At 36.3% G+C, this 13,802-nt stretch overlaps 1 protein-coding gene across 10 annotated transcripts in view; it reads left to right on the forward strand.

Annotated features, from left to right (window-relative positions):
• The window catches only part of LOC137243612 (ecdysone receptor-like), a 641,164-nt gene that overhangs the window by 72,403 nt on the left and 554,959 nt on the right, over positions 1-13,802 (forward strand). For 4 of the 10 annotated variants that reach the window (XM_067771487.1, XM_067771484.1, XM_067771486.1 and 1 more), the window contains exon 2: positions 10,271-10,767. The exons of 1 other annotated variant lie outside the window; for it this stretch is intronic. The gene's annotated coding sequence lies outside the window, so the exon portion shown is untranslated. 5 more of the 10 variants (XM_067771482.1, XM_067771491.1, XM_067771483.1 and 2 more) reach the window with 5 other exon arrangements.

The following is a 13,802-nucleotide window of genomic DNA, read 5'->3' on the forward strand; positions in this document are numbered from 1 at the left end:
AGATAAAACAAGATTTAAAATTTGTTTTTAGTTTCGAATATCACAAACTTCCCAAACAAAAAGGCAGTAAATCAATTTTCAAAGACACGGAAGCAGCATAAAATAAGTATGTATTACTTCTTTTATTCTCTGGAAGTTGGTTACATAAAAATGATGTATTTTCAGGGACTTTAAAAGTTAAAAAAATAGTCAACGCCATATTCATAATCATATTTTCACTTATCAATATCAATTGGCATCGGTTATTGGTGCCTTAACCTAAAATATGTGACAATTTCATAAGAAAGAAGAAAACGCAAATAAATACGAACAAATTCCGCAAATAATAATTAATTTAGTCAAAAAGTATCCCAAATAAAATATTCAAAAAATGAATGAATTCACCAAAGGAAATATTTATAGGTTATGGATATGGCGAAAAACCCAAAACCAATTGGTTGGTAAGGTATGGATATGGCCAAGGCATTACGGTATGGTACTATTGACCAATTACTTTGACTTTTATAAGGTTGGTAGGATCAGCTGCTTTATATGGTATGGAAATGTCAACCTTGCCAGGGTTTTTAAAATTATAATAAAATTTTAATGTAAGCATGATTTCCCAACAAAAAACCAGTGTAAGCCAAACTATTCTATGAAAAAAGGAACAAAAAGCAGCATATTTCATTTTACATTTACAAGCTATGCCCAATAAATACATTACCCGTAGATGGGAAGATTATTGAAGTAGTGGTGAAAAATCAACTGGTGGCATTTCTAGACAAACACAAAGTATTTATACCAGAACAATCGGGATTTAGAAAAAGCCATTCATGTGAAACGGCGCTAAACATGGTAATTGCAAAATGGAAAGAGAATATATCAGACAAAAAAGTTGTGGTGTCTGTCTTCTTAGATTTGAAACGGGCTTACGAAACTGTTGATAGATTGAAATTGTTGGACGTTATGCTTAAAATTGGCATCAGGGGCAAGGCCCTGGAATGGTTCCGAAATTATTTGAGTGAAAGAAAGCAGAGGACAATAATCGGAAAAGCAGTTTCATCGGTTGTGGACGTAAATATTGGATTTCCGCAAGGTTCGGTACTTGCACCGATGTTATTTACATTGTATATCAATGATATGAAAGGATGTTTAAAATATTGTAAAATACGCTTGTTTGCAGATGATGCTTTGCTCATCATCAGCGATAAGTATGCGGACTATGCGATGCAGAAAATACAAGAAGATCTTGACTCCTTATACAAATGGTTGTGCCTTAGAAAATTTAAGTTAAATGTAGATAAGACCAAGTTAATGATATTTTGAAAAAATCAGAACATCATACGCCACAACGATTTAAACAATATAACTTTGAAGGTAAAAAACAGTGAAATTCAAAGATTAAAAGAAATGAAGTATTTAGGAGTTTAATTGACGATAACTTAAATTTTGGCGAACATATAAACTATATTGAAGGAAAAATTGCTCAGAAAATAGGATTTATGTACAGAGCATGCAAACATATTAGCCAACGTCACAAAATTTTGGTGTATCGTTCAATTATTGAACCACATTTTATCTATTACCCTACAATCCATCTGTTAGCGAATGAAACGCAAATTAAAAAACTGCAAATACAACAAAACAAAGCAATGCGATTACTTCTTCGATGCCCTCCTAGAACAACAAAAATGAGAATGTTGAATAGGCTAAATTGGCTCAGTAAAAAGCAGTCAATTACTTATTTTACCCTGAAGTTTATACACCATGCAAGATTGGGAATGTTACCGAGCTACCTTAGTAATAAAATAAAATACAATCACGAAATCCATAACTATGGAACTAGGTACTGCAAAAATATAAGACTGCCTAGAGTAAGAACTGAGTTCGCAAAAAAGACCCTAGAATACATAGGGTATAAAATGTACAATGAATTACCCTACTGCGATAAAAAAAAAAAATAAATGTAAGGCGCGATAACCTCCGAAGAGATCTAAGGCCGAGCTTCTCTTCCAATTTGCGTCGTGCTCCTCTTGATTTTTCCCTACAAATTGGCCGGACGGGACCTACATGTTTTATGCCGACTCCGAACGGCATCTGCAAGGCAGATGAGTTTTCACTGAGAGCTTTTCATGGCAGAAATACAATCGGAGCGCTTGCCAGACACTGCCGAGGGGCGACCCCGCTTAGAAAAATTGTCTTCTAATTGAAAAATCTTATTTCTAAAATTTTGATGTTGCTTTGCCCGGGAGTTGAACCCAGGGCATACGGTGTGATAGGCGGAGCACGCTACCATCACACCACGGTGGCCGCCGGTGAATATTGCTTCAGGATTTATTTTCATATGAATAAGATCGGGAACTCAAGCTTTCTCAGCAACGAAAGATGTCCGTTGTAAAGTTGAAATGACTAAAATACGGCCAGATATTTGTATCATATATTATGTGAATGTGGTGTCGAAGGTGCGGTGTGATTTGCATGATTCGGAGAAGCAGTGTTAATTGGTAAAGCGATTAAATTAAGCTGAATGCAAGCGATGGATTTTGTCTCCAGACTGAATAACCATAGAGATAAGATTGTAAACTTAAGCACTCTCAGCAAAAAACTACAGCTGTAAATGTTAACTGATTAAAAAATTGAAGAAAAAAAAAATGTTTTAAAAATAAGCTTTTATTATTGGGTAATAAAATTAACTAAAAAGTAAAAAATAAATTAACTGTAAAGAAAGTTCATTGTAACCTTTAACGACAATTAGGCTTCTTCTTTTGCGACAAAAAAATTCCATATTGTACATAATTATATATTTTTAACATTAAAACTTTACACCTAAAGTATTAAATCTTACAGTTTATATCACAGTCCTAATTGTTGTAATAAAATCATGTTACATTGTGATAGCAAGAAAAGGAGGTCCTAAATGTTCTTAATTATACCATCAAAATTTAACACGCTTAGGACTGTGATATAACAGCTGTATGCTGAATTGTTTCCAAATCAAATTGTCATAGAAATAATATTACAAACTAAGGAATTAAGGCTATGTACGAACACCGTAACCAAATTTAGTAAAGGGCGATGTCACAGGGTGGGATCACCGAGGTATTTGGCTGCCTCTGAACTGTTAACTTACGAAAAATAAACTTAAAATCGTCGCAAAGCAGTTATATTTTATATATAAGTAAAAACTTTGCGGGTCCCTGCGCTTAACTGGCTTTAGAGTCAAAATCATCAAAAGAGTAGATAGTAGAAGAACCAAAGCAAAATATTCAAGAAAGGAAGATGAAGCAAACAGGATGGTGAAGCGGTAAGGGCAGACGCGACATTCATGCCGAAGTAGTGGCAATAACAAAAGAAGTTAATAGAAGATAGACGTGTAAGAAAATAAGGCAAAGCGAATTACATATAAAAATTCGGAGAGTATGAGCGTGCTCTCGGCGCTATTTTAACATATGTATGGCCGTGTGTACTCACTGGTACTGACACTCATCAATTGTCAAAATACAGCCGTTTGCAAAGCAAAATACATAAGAGAAAATGCAGTTGCATAGGAGAGGGAGAGAGATACTCTGGTTGTGTATGAAAAAAGCGAAATAGTTAAAGACAGAGAGCGAGAGAATATTATTGAATAGAATGCATTTTCACACAAATGTGCAAGCACATACCTGCCTACCTGCACGCATCACAAGTGCAGTGCATAAAAAAACGGCCGACTCAGCAAATCGGCAACTCTTGGCCCTAATAATAATATGCGCTCGTTCAGAAAGAAGCCCCATTGGTAGTGAATGCGCGATGTTGGTTTTGGGACGATATATATATGTACGAATATATCCCGTGGAACATGAAATGTGTGTAAACGGGCAGCGAAAATGCGGTAAAGAAAAACAGTAAAATCAAAGGTCGAACGCAGTAAAGAGCTACGGGCTGAGGATGCTTTCAGCTGCTAAACAAAAACAATATATATACAATTATAGTGTATAGTTGGTCGTTTATATGTAGATAACTCGCTACCAACAACGATGACGACGACTAACTGCCTACATTTGTATTTGTTAGTTGGTTAGTTATTTTGGTCGGTCTTTGCTGGGTGAAAGTCGCGCATTAAAAAATGCTTATACTCGTTTCAAAAGTGGGCAATAATAGTTAACGATTTGTTGGAATGTTGGATTTTTGGCAGTTAGAAGTCTATAATATGCAATATTTATAATATAAAACGGTGCAGTGCATAGTAGGAGTGCTAATTATTAACAAATTTAAACAAAATTTTATTTTGTTACAAGTTTTGTGTCTTAAAAATATTGAACGAAATTGTGGAAAACAAGTACGCAAGGTTAATATAAGCGTTAATTAAAAAAATGGGGCAAAAAATGTGCTTGTATTACTAAAATCTTGAAAAATTGTTTTTACACTGCGGCTGGGTGGGTAGTGAAAATCTAACAAAATGTTTTGAAAATTTGTGTTCAACGAAATATTTCCAACAGCTTCTAATTATCCCATTTTGGTCAACTTTGAAGACGAAAAGTGAAAATTCTATGTGAAGTGAGATTTTAAGAGAAAACTATTATATCAAAAACGACTTTGCTTAGCTTAGTATGTCTTGGTACGTAATTGCGTCGACAACAACAAAAATATAACTTCTCAAACACAGACAATTGCTTGATGCGGACCCTTGTCATATGCAAATAAGGAGATATCTACATAACATTACAAAGTGTTTTGGCATTACAAAAAACATCCGCCTCAACCAACGGTGTACTGAATGATATCTACAAAAAGTCAGCCACATATCTCTGATAACAGGCAGCTTAACGTGCCTTGATGTCTTATAAAATTACGTCTACTTACGATAGGGGAATGTCCTGTGTAAAGACAGGCCTAATTGTATACACTTCGAGCAGAGCTAAACACATTAATCTATGCAGAACTCTCGCTGGTTACTATACGGGGCATACTGCCGTCCCAAAAAGGAACTTGCAAAAAAATTTCAGTTTTAATTCCTTTACAACGAATTTGATGCGTCACATATGCAAAAGTGCAATCGATTTCAATATTTTGATAACGGGGTTCATCGGGCGTGTCCTCGCAAAGGCGTGTACCGATTCTTGTCTGGATCAAATGGCTGTTTAGGCAGGTGCTGCATCTCATCATAGTGCTTATGGAAATGGTTCCTTAATCCCCTTGGAGGTGTGGATAGATCAAGCAGCTAATTGCTATAGTGGCCAGGTTTGCGAGAATTAAGTAAAAACTGTCTGTTCAGCATATCACTATGCTCTTTAATATTGAGCTCTTTTTCCGCACTATTTACATGGTGTTGGGGGTCATAAGAAGAGATCCCGTGGCTGTTCTGAGTGCAGCATTTTGGAAAACTTACAGCCGTTTCCAGTGTGTTTTCTCAAGACCAAGCGACCAAATTGGTGACGTGAAGAACGTGAGCGGCCGGCCAATTGCTTAGTAAGGTAAGGAGCGTCTCTTTATCTTTTTCCCAAGTGCTGCTGGCATACTTAATGATATCCGTTTCAAATGCCTTGAGGACTTTGTTGCAGCATTCTTCTTTAGATACAATATCGGTGGCATGCGCCTTGAACATGAGTGTTATCGAACGGTACTTTAAGATTTTTGGGTGAATAACAGCGGGTAGGGGAACATCATCTGCGTGAACGTCCAATATTTGCGTCATCTGTTCCTTTCACGTCGTAAAGAGGGTGGCCGTAGCCGTACCACGTTACGCGAGGTTAAGATACTAGAAAGACTGGGGAGATAGCTGTTCATTCTAGAAATTAATTCGTCTACTGGAGGGTCAGGTCTTGTTGTCATTAACTTGCAGCCGTCGGCATAGGAAATGATAGTAACTTCTTCTGGTGGGGAAGGGAGCTTTGATATGTAGAAATTAAACAGAAGCGGGGATGGGACACCACTCTGTGCCAGCCTCTGTTCCATTCGCCTAGGTTTTGAGGGTTAGTTTCTAAATTAAACCTACACTTGCCGATCATTCAAACATTTTACGGTCCATCTTATGGTCCTTTGCGGACATAGATACGGCACGTTCCGGTAACGATCACCATTATGGTACTGGGCCTACATCTTGGGAACGATTTAATGTGATAACACATTGAACACGCTAAGTAGTTTCGACTTGTGCTCGCCAGATACATTCATATTCGTAACAAGATTTCCCCCGGGTATAAGAGATTGAAAATTACGTTGCAGAAGCTGGGAAGCTAAACAGCTTTGTATTGCGCTTATCAACCTCTTGAACACCCAGTCAAACCTCTCTCCTCTCGGTCCCATAACAGTCAAGAGTTATAGACTACTAAAAGGCTCAGGCTCAGAGAGAAATCCTAAAAATATTTAGGGAGTCTTTTGCGCCGTTACAAAAATAATAGTACGTAAAAACCTTTGGCTCAAAAACTTTGTCCAAAAGGCGACTGCAATAATCAATACAAAAAGCTAAAAATGTTGAAGAAGCAAAACCTGTAAAATAGCAATAGTGAAGCCACGGCAAAATATCACAAACAAAAGGTGAAAAATTGCAAAAAAAATACTAAAAGTAAAATGCCGGACAAAATTGTGTAACAACGCTGTTGACCGTGCAAAACAAAAATTTATTGTGAATTGATATTCGAGATTTTTCTTTTTATTAAAATTGTTGGCATTTGCTTGGTTTTTGTGTGAAGCGCGTGTTGAATTTTGCGCGTTAAACGATTGCGTATACACGGCGCGTGTTAACCGCTTTCAGTGCCGAAATTACACACATACAGGCACACAAGTCCACAGAAATTTACAACATACACATGCATTTTTGTTTGCATGTAATCGATGACGCTTGAATTATGTTTTTTATCGCCCTCCCGCGTTGTTGTCTATATGTTGCAACACTGTTTCGCACGCGCATTACAACAACAACAAGAGCACTCGCAATGAATAACGCATCAATAAAATACATAGCATAACATAAATGAAGAGACATTTTAGCAGCAATAAAAAATCATGCAAACAACAACAACAGCAACAACTAATACTGCTACTACAAGAGTAACAACAGTATGAACAAAAAGAAATGGCATACTTTGTCTAGAATTTTCGTCGGCTACGACGCACAGTGGGATATTTTGATAAAATATGTATCAAAATCAAATAATTTGATAACGGATGTAGGTTACACATGGCTCTTAATTTTAAACTTCTTAAAAGCGTAGACGACTTCCTTTGACGAGGATTTGTACAAAGTATTTTCACAAAGGCAAGGCTAGATATGGAAGGATCTTGTAGCAGTAGACGATCATATCCACAGACGATTACTTCCAGAATACCTTGAATTTCAGCCCACAATGAACAATCGTTTGCTATTGTTATCACAATCAAATCGCAATTGGGGACATTTTATATTCACAAATGAGACTTTCTTTTAAGCGAAAAGTGGCATACACCGTTCTGGGTCGACAAGTCAACAAACTATTAAGCTCTATCTAAAATCCACATTTGGACCAGACCCAATTTTTACGTTGCTGCTCATGCGAGGGATTCAGCTTTGTTTTCTTGAGTTCCTCTAGTTAGAATGCTTCTCTGAAGAATGAAATTTGCTTAGATGATCTAATTTCTGAAAGAGCGCAACGATCCCCAACATTGAAACCGTAAAAGTAAGAAATCATACAACCATGCGCTTACCCAATTCTACACTTCAATTGGGCAGAGAGTAAATCAAAAATGGGCCCGACGTCAAACTATACACGTAAATCGTGGTGACTATACACCACGTTCCTAAGGGCTAACGATATTCCAACAGTAAGGCATGCCATCTAGGGAAAAATAGTGGGTCTCGCGATAAACTTGGATAAGACGAAGTACATGCTATCATCTAATAAAGAATCGCCGCATTCGAAACTGTGTTGGACTTTGTCTATCTGGGAATCAGAATTAACCGCGAAAATAATGTCAGGTTTGAAATCAGAGCGATTTGACTGAGCAAGGAAATGACACTCGACCAACGAAAATCGCGTTTTACATGTCACTCATCATACTTGTCCTAATATATAGCTCGGAATCATTTACAGTTTCGAGAGTAGATAAAATGGCTCCTGCAGTGCTCAAGAGAAAAGTTCTACGGAAGTTGTATGATCCAGTCCGTGTGCAGCGAATTAAAGACCAAATGCTTCGCTGGCAAGGTAATTTTATGCGAATGAACAAATACGCTCCGACCAAGGAAGTATTTTAACCGGCAATAATTTCAAATCAGAAGTAGGGGTGGCCTACTCGAGAGAGGTAAATGGCTGAAAACTTGACATCCCTTGGTGCTCTCAATTGGCGTCAGTTATCACGACACGGGGATAGCTGGCGTGACTTGCAACGAAATGGTCAGCGTCGCTTAGGCGGCTAAGCGCCAATGAACGGTAAATGATGAGTAATGCTTGTGCTTGAAGTACAACAATTTTATCTTGACATGGTAACATAAAATCCGTATGTCATAAAAACATTTTCCAACATGACTTCAAAAGTGATCAAAATAAAGTTTGAAGCGAGTCCGAAAATACTTAAAAGTTCCCCTGCAAAATCCATAAGTCATATTACACTCTTAAATTCTAACTTTAGAACTAGATCACTTAGAGCTCTGAAATGGCTGAATTTCTGGGCAAAGGTAACCCTTATCTTATTCTGTAAAAGATATTTCGTGAAATGAACTAACTTAAAATAGTGCTAAGAATAAATAGCAGGGCGTCATTATTTTCAGAAAAGAAAACGTAATACTCTCATAATCTGCCATTTGATTGGGACGTCTAAGGAGCAAGCTTAGAGGGATGCGCCCTTCTTAGCCAGCTCATCCGCTTTTGCATTCCCATATATTTCCGTATGCTCTGGGATCTAATATAGATGTATAGGATAGGGAAAAGTATACAAATTCTTTTCAGAGATTGTTTACACCCTAACACACTTTTGAATGTTGTGCTATGCGAGAATATTGCCTTAATTGCTGCTTGTCTCTCAATATGAGAGTTAAGGCGGGTACAGTTTAAGTTTTTTTCTTCCAGTCCTTCTACTGCTTTTATTTAGACTGCTACTTCCACCTGAAAACAACTACACTGATCTGGCAGCTTGTACGATCTGTTTTTTTCAGTTAATCGCAGACTCTACAAGTCACACTACTTTTAAGCTATTGCATAGATTTTATCTCGGGCTTGGCGACTAAATCAAAAAAACCGTAACAGATATTTGTCAAAAAAGGTTCAAAAAGGTTCGGTGTTAGCAACAGGCCAAATACATAAAATTGGATCTCTATCATAAAGTTAAAGTTAAGGTTAAAGTTAAAGTGAAAGTTAAATTTAAAGTTAAAAATAAAGTTAAAGTTAAAGTGAAAGTTAAAGTTAAAAATAAAGTTAAAATTAAAGTGAAAGTTAAAGTTAAAGTGAAAGTTAAAGATAAATTTAAATATTCAAAAAATTTGTAAGCTATTTTCTTATCGCTTAAAAAGTGTAACTTGAATTGATATCAAAAACAAAACTTAAATTAATATCAAAGAAAACAAAATGTTGCATAAATATTATAATTGCATAAGTTGATAATATGCAATAGCTTTACCGCGGCAGTCCCCGAGTGCCACACGTCCATTTTTATATATTTTTTTTTTACTAATTTTGATGATTTGGGTGGGTGGCTTCGAATCACGTCCTTTCCAATCGGGATTTTTTTTCCCCCACCAAGGGCTGTCATGTCAGTGTGACCTCATATAATTTTTTACATTTTTACACATGTTCTAGTAGTTGGTTAAAACAGGGTTTGGTGGAAACCTAATCTAGCTCTCGTTTTTACTCATATCATAGCAAATGTTTGAAAATATATTTAATATTGAGCCAAAATACTCCAAAATACCACATTGTGCGCCAGAGTTGGCTGGAGTCAGTGTCGTTATCTTTGTCGTCACTGCCATCGTAGTCGTGTCGTTGTAGTCATATTTGTTGTTATTGCTCAGATAAATATACACACCTCCCTCACAAACAGCATGCATTTTGCATCTCTTCGTTTTTCTTCGCTCAAAATTACATTTGTATGCACGCAATGCTATGGATTCGGCGTCCCGCTTCGTCTTCGTCGTCTTCTTATTGAACAGATATGCATTGAAAATATTTGTGTAGTAATAAGGAATTGTTATTTTCCTAACCGCCATAAAGTGGATTTGCTATTGTGGTTTCAATTTCATGTGCAGATTGTACTCGTGCTCTCTACAATTTTAAGTGCTATTTTGTTGTTGTTATAGAAACTTGTCTATATGAGTGTCGTCAATAAAATCGTTTTATTCCTAAAGCTTTTAGTATGGGCGAAAAAAAACTTAAATTAAAAAAGGAAAAAATTAACATGTTCTCCCGCAGCGAGATACTTAAAATACAGTGAAACAGTGAGAAAATAATAATAAAAACTTCAAAAATGATTTGTGGTTTAAGAATTGCGTACAAAAATCATTTATCGAATCAATTGATTGCAATAAAGTTATGCATGCGAAGTGTGCTAAGTTTTGAAAGAAATTTGTGTGTTCAAAAATAATATTCTAAAATTAAGAGAGCAAAAATTAACAAATCAAGAAAGTGTAATAATAAATAACAAAAAAAAAGCAAAGTATATGTGTGTAATATATAATAAAAAACAAGAAGAAAGAGAAAGAAAGCCAAACTTTCTCTAGTTTATTTGTGTTATATGAATGTTTTTTGTGGGAACCCAATCGGATTTAAAACATCATTAAACTGGATTTAAGTACAACAGCAAACAACAAAAGCTCTGGATGCGTTTGATGGAAAGGTGTGTAAGGTAATTTACTCAGTTAACATCTTTCGATTTAAACCAAATTTACCTATAACTAGATTAAATTCAGTTTCGTACTTAACTCCAAAACAGTAATTAAATACGTAACAGGGTTTCCTATTCGATTTTCCCTTAAACAATCGGTGATTACATAAATCGCCGCACAAAAAAAAAAATTGTCCGATGTGGTAACGCGCGTCCCAATCTGCTTTCACAATTGACCTAACGGGTTGTAGCTCGGCCCTAAACTCAAAAATGAGATAAAAAATCACTGGCGGTTGAATTCTGATAGCTGATTTGAATCAATACCTTCCTATCTTCCTAATGTGCAAATTTTCTGTCAATCATTATTTGCTGAAACTGTGCAAATGTATGTTTTGCGCATGCGCGGGCTTTGTTAGTGAATTGTATTAGCGTGTGTAAAAAAAGTATTAAAGGGGTTCAACGGGTCACTATCCCCTTTACCCAACTTTTGCATACTAATTGTTATAAAATCTCAGTTTAGTCGATCAAACAATGAAAAGGGCACCAAATACAATACAAGGCTTGATGTATTTGGGCTGCAGCCATACAAAGTACATTATTTACATAAATAGTAAAAAAAGAGGCGAAGAATTCATATTTTTGACATGAAAAAAATTCAAATATACATGTATAACAAGTATGGAAGGCTAAGTTCGGGTGTAACCGAACATTACGTACTAGTTGAGAGCTGTGGAGACAAAGTAAGGGAAAATCACCATCTTGTAAAAATAACCTAGGGTAACCCTGGAATGTGTTTGTATAACATGTGTATCAAATGGAAGGTATTAAAGAGCATTTTAAGAGGAAGTGGGCCATAGTTCTATAGATGGACGCCATTTAGGGATATCGCCATAAAGGTGGACCAGGCCTGACTCTAGAATTTGTTTGTACGATATGGGTATCAAATTAAAGGTATTAATGAGGGTTTAAAAAGGGTGTGACCCTTAGTTGTATATGTGAAGGCGTTTTCGAGATATCGACCAAAATGTGGACCAGCGTGATCCAGAACATCATCTGTCGGGTACCGCTAATTTATTTATATATGTAATACCACGAACAGTATTCCTTCCAAGATTCCAAGGGCTTTTGATTTCGCCCTGCAAAACTTTTTCATTTTCTTCTACTTAATATGGTAGGTGTCACACCCATTTTAGCAATTTTGCGTCAATAGACCAATACAGTTACCACGTTTCATCCCTTTTTTCGTATTTGGTATATAATTATGGCATTTTTTCCATTTTTCGTAATTTTCGATATCGAAAAAGTGGGCGTGGTCATAGTCGGATTTCGGCCATTTTTTACACCAATACAAGGTGAGTTGAGATAAGTACTTGAACTGAGTTTAGTAAAGATATATCGATTTTTGCTCAAGTTATCGTGTTAAAGGCCGAGCGGAAGGACAGACGGTCGACTGTGTATAAGAACTGGGCGTGGCTTCAACCGTTTTCGCCCTTTTTCACAGAAAACAGTTATCGTCCTAGAATCTAAGCCTCTACCAAATTTCACAAGGATTGGTAAATTTTTATTCGACTTATGGCATTAAAAGTATCCTAGACAAATTAAATGAAAAAGGGCGGAGCCACGCCCATTTTGAAATTTTTTTTATTTTTGTATTCTTTGCACCATATCATTACTGGAGTTGAATGTTGACATAATTTACTTATATACTGTAAAGATATTAACTTTTCTTTAAAAATTTGATTTATTGAAAATTTTTTTTTTAAAAGTGGGCGTGGTCGTTCTCCGATTTTGCTAATTTTTATTAAGCAGACATATAGTAATAAGAGTAACGTTCCTGCCAAATTTCATCATGATATCTTCAACGACTGCTAAATTACAGCTTGCAAAACTTCTAAATTAAAATAAAAAATAAATGTAAGGCGCGATAACCTCCGAAGAGATCTAAGGCCGAGCTTCTCTTCCAATTTGCGTCGTGCTCCTCTTGATTTTCCCTACAAATTGGCCGGACGGGACCTACATGATTTTATGCCGACTCCGAACGGCATCTGCAAGGCAGATGAGTTTTCACTGAGAGCTTTTCATGGCATAAATACACCCGGAGCGCTTGCCAAACACTGCCGAGGGGCGACCCCGCTTAGAAACATTTTCTTCTAATTGAAAAACCTTATTTCTAAAATTTTTGATGTTGCTTTGCCCGGGGTTTGAACCCAGAGCATCCGATGTGGTAGGCACGCTACCATCACACCACGGTGGCCGCCAAAACTTCTAAATTACCTTCTTTTAAGTGGGCGGTGACACGCCCATTGCCCAAAATTTTACTAGTTTTCTATTCTGCGTCATAAGTTCAACTCACCTACCAAGTTTCATCGCTTTATCCGTATTTGGTAATGAATTATCGCACTTTTTCGATTTTTCGAAATTTTCGATATTGGAATAGATACATATGTCGCATACTTGATCCGACATTTTTTTCCAGTGGCGGTTATGAAGAAATTTTGGAGATATTTATAGATGAAGATGGCTAATAACTAGTGAGATTTTACAGCTAATAATCTTGCTGCTAGTGATGGGACTTATGTGTACACCCATTGTGGACTTACATTACGCAATAAAACCAGACAGGTGAAGTCAATAGTACAAGAACAAAAATTTGACGGCCCTCAAAATCTGGTCATGAACTACAAAGTAGTACGGAGGAAAAATTGTTGGTACTATTTTGCCACTTTTTTACTACCTTAGTAATGTAATGCGTAGAAAAAAAACTAGATATATCTCCACAATCGAAACGAGGTCATGAAAACAAAGAGAAAATAAAAGGAAATAAGAAGAAAAAGTAGAGGAAATTGGAAAAGTAAAAAGAGAAAAAGAGGAAGATGGAGAGTGCGAGTAAAAGTAAGAATAAGGTTAATGGTTTGAGACTAAGTTGTAAAAAGAGGTTAGCATGAAGGTAAGGAGTAAGGATAAGATTAAGATCAATAGTGAGAGTTGGACTTGGATAAGAGCAAAATCGGAATCGGGAAGTCTGTACGTTCAAAATTTGATAACTGTGCTATTGT

Source organism: Eurosta solidaginis, chromosome 3, assembly GCF_040869045.1.
Source record: "Eurosta solidaginis isolate ZX-2024a chromosome 3, ASM4086904v1, whole genome shotgun sequence".
Lineage (NCBI taxonomy): Eukaryota > Metazoa > Arthropoda > Insecta > Diptera > Tephritidae > Eurosta > Eurosta solidaginis.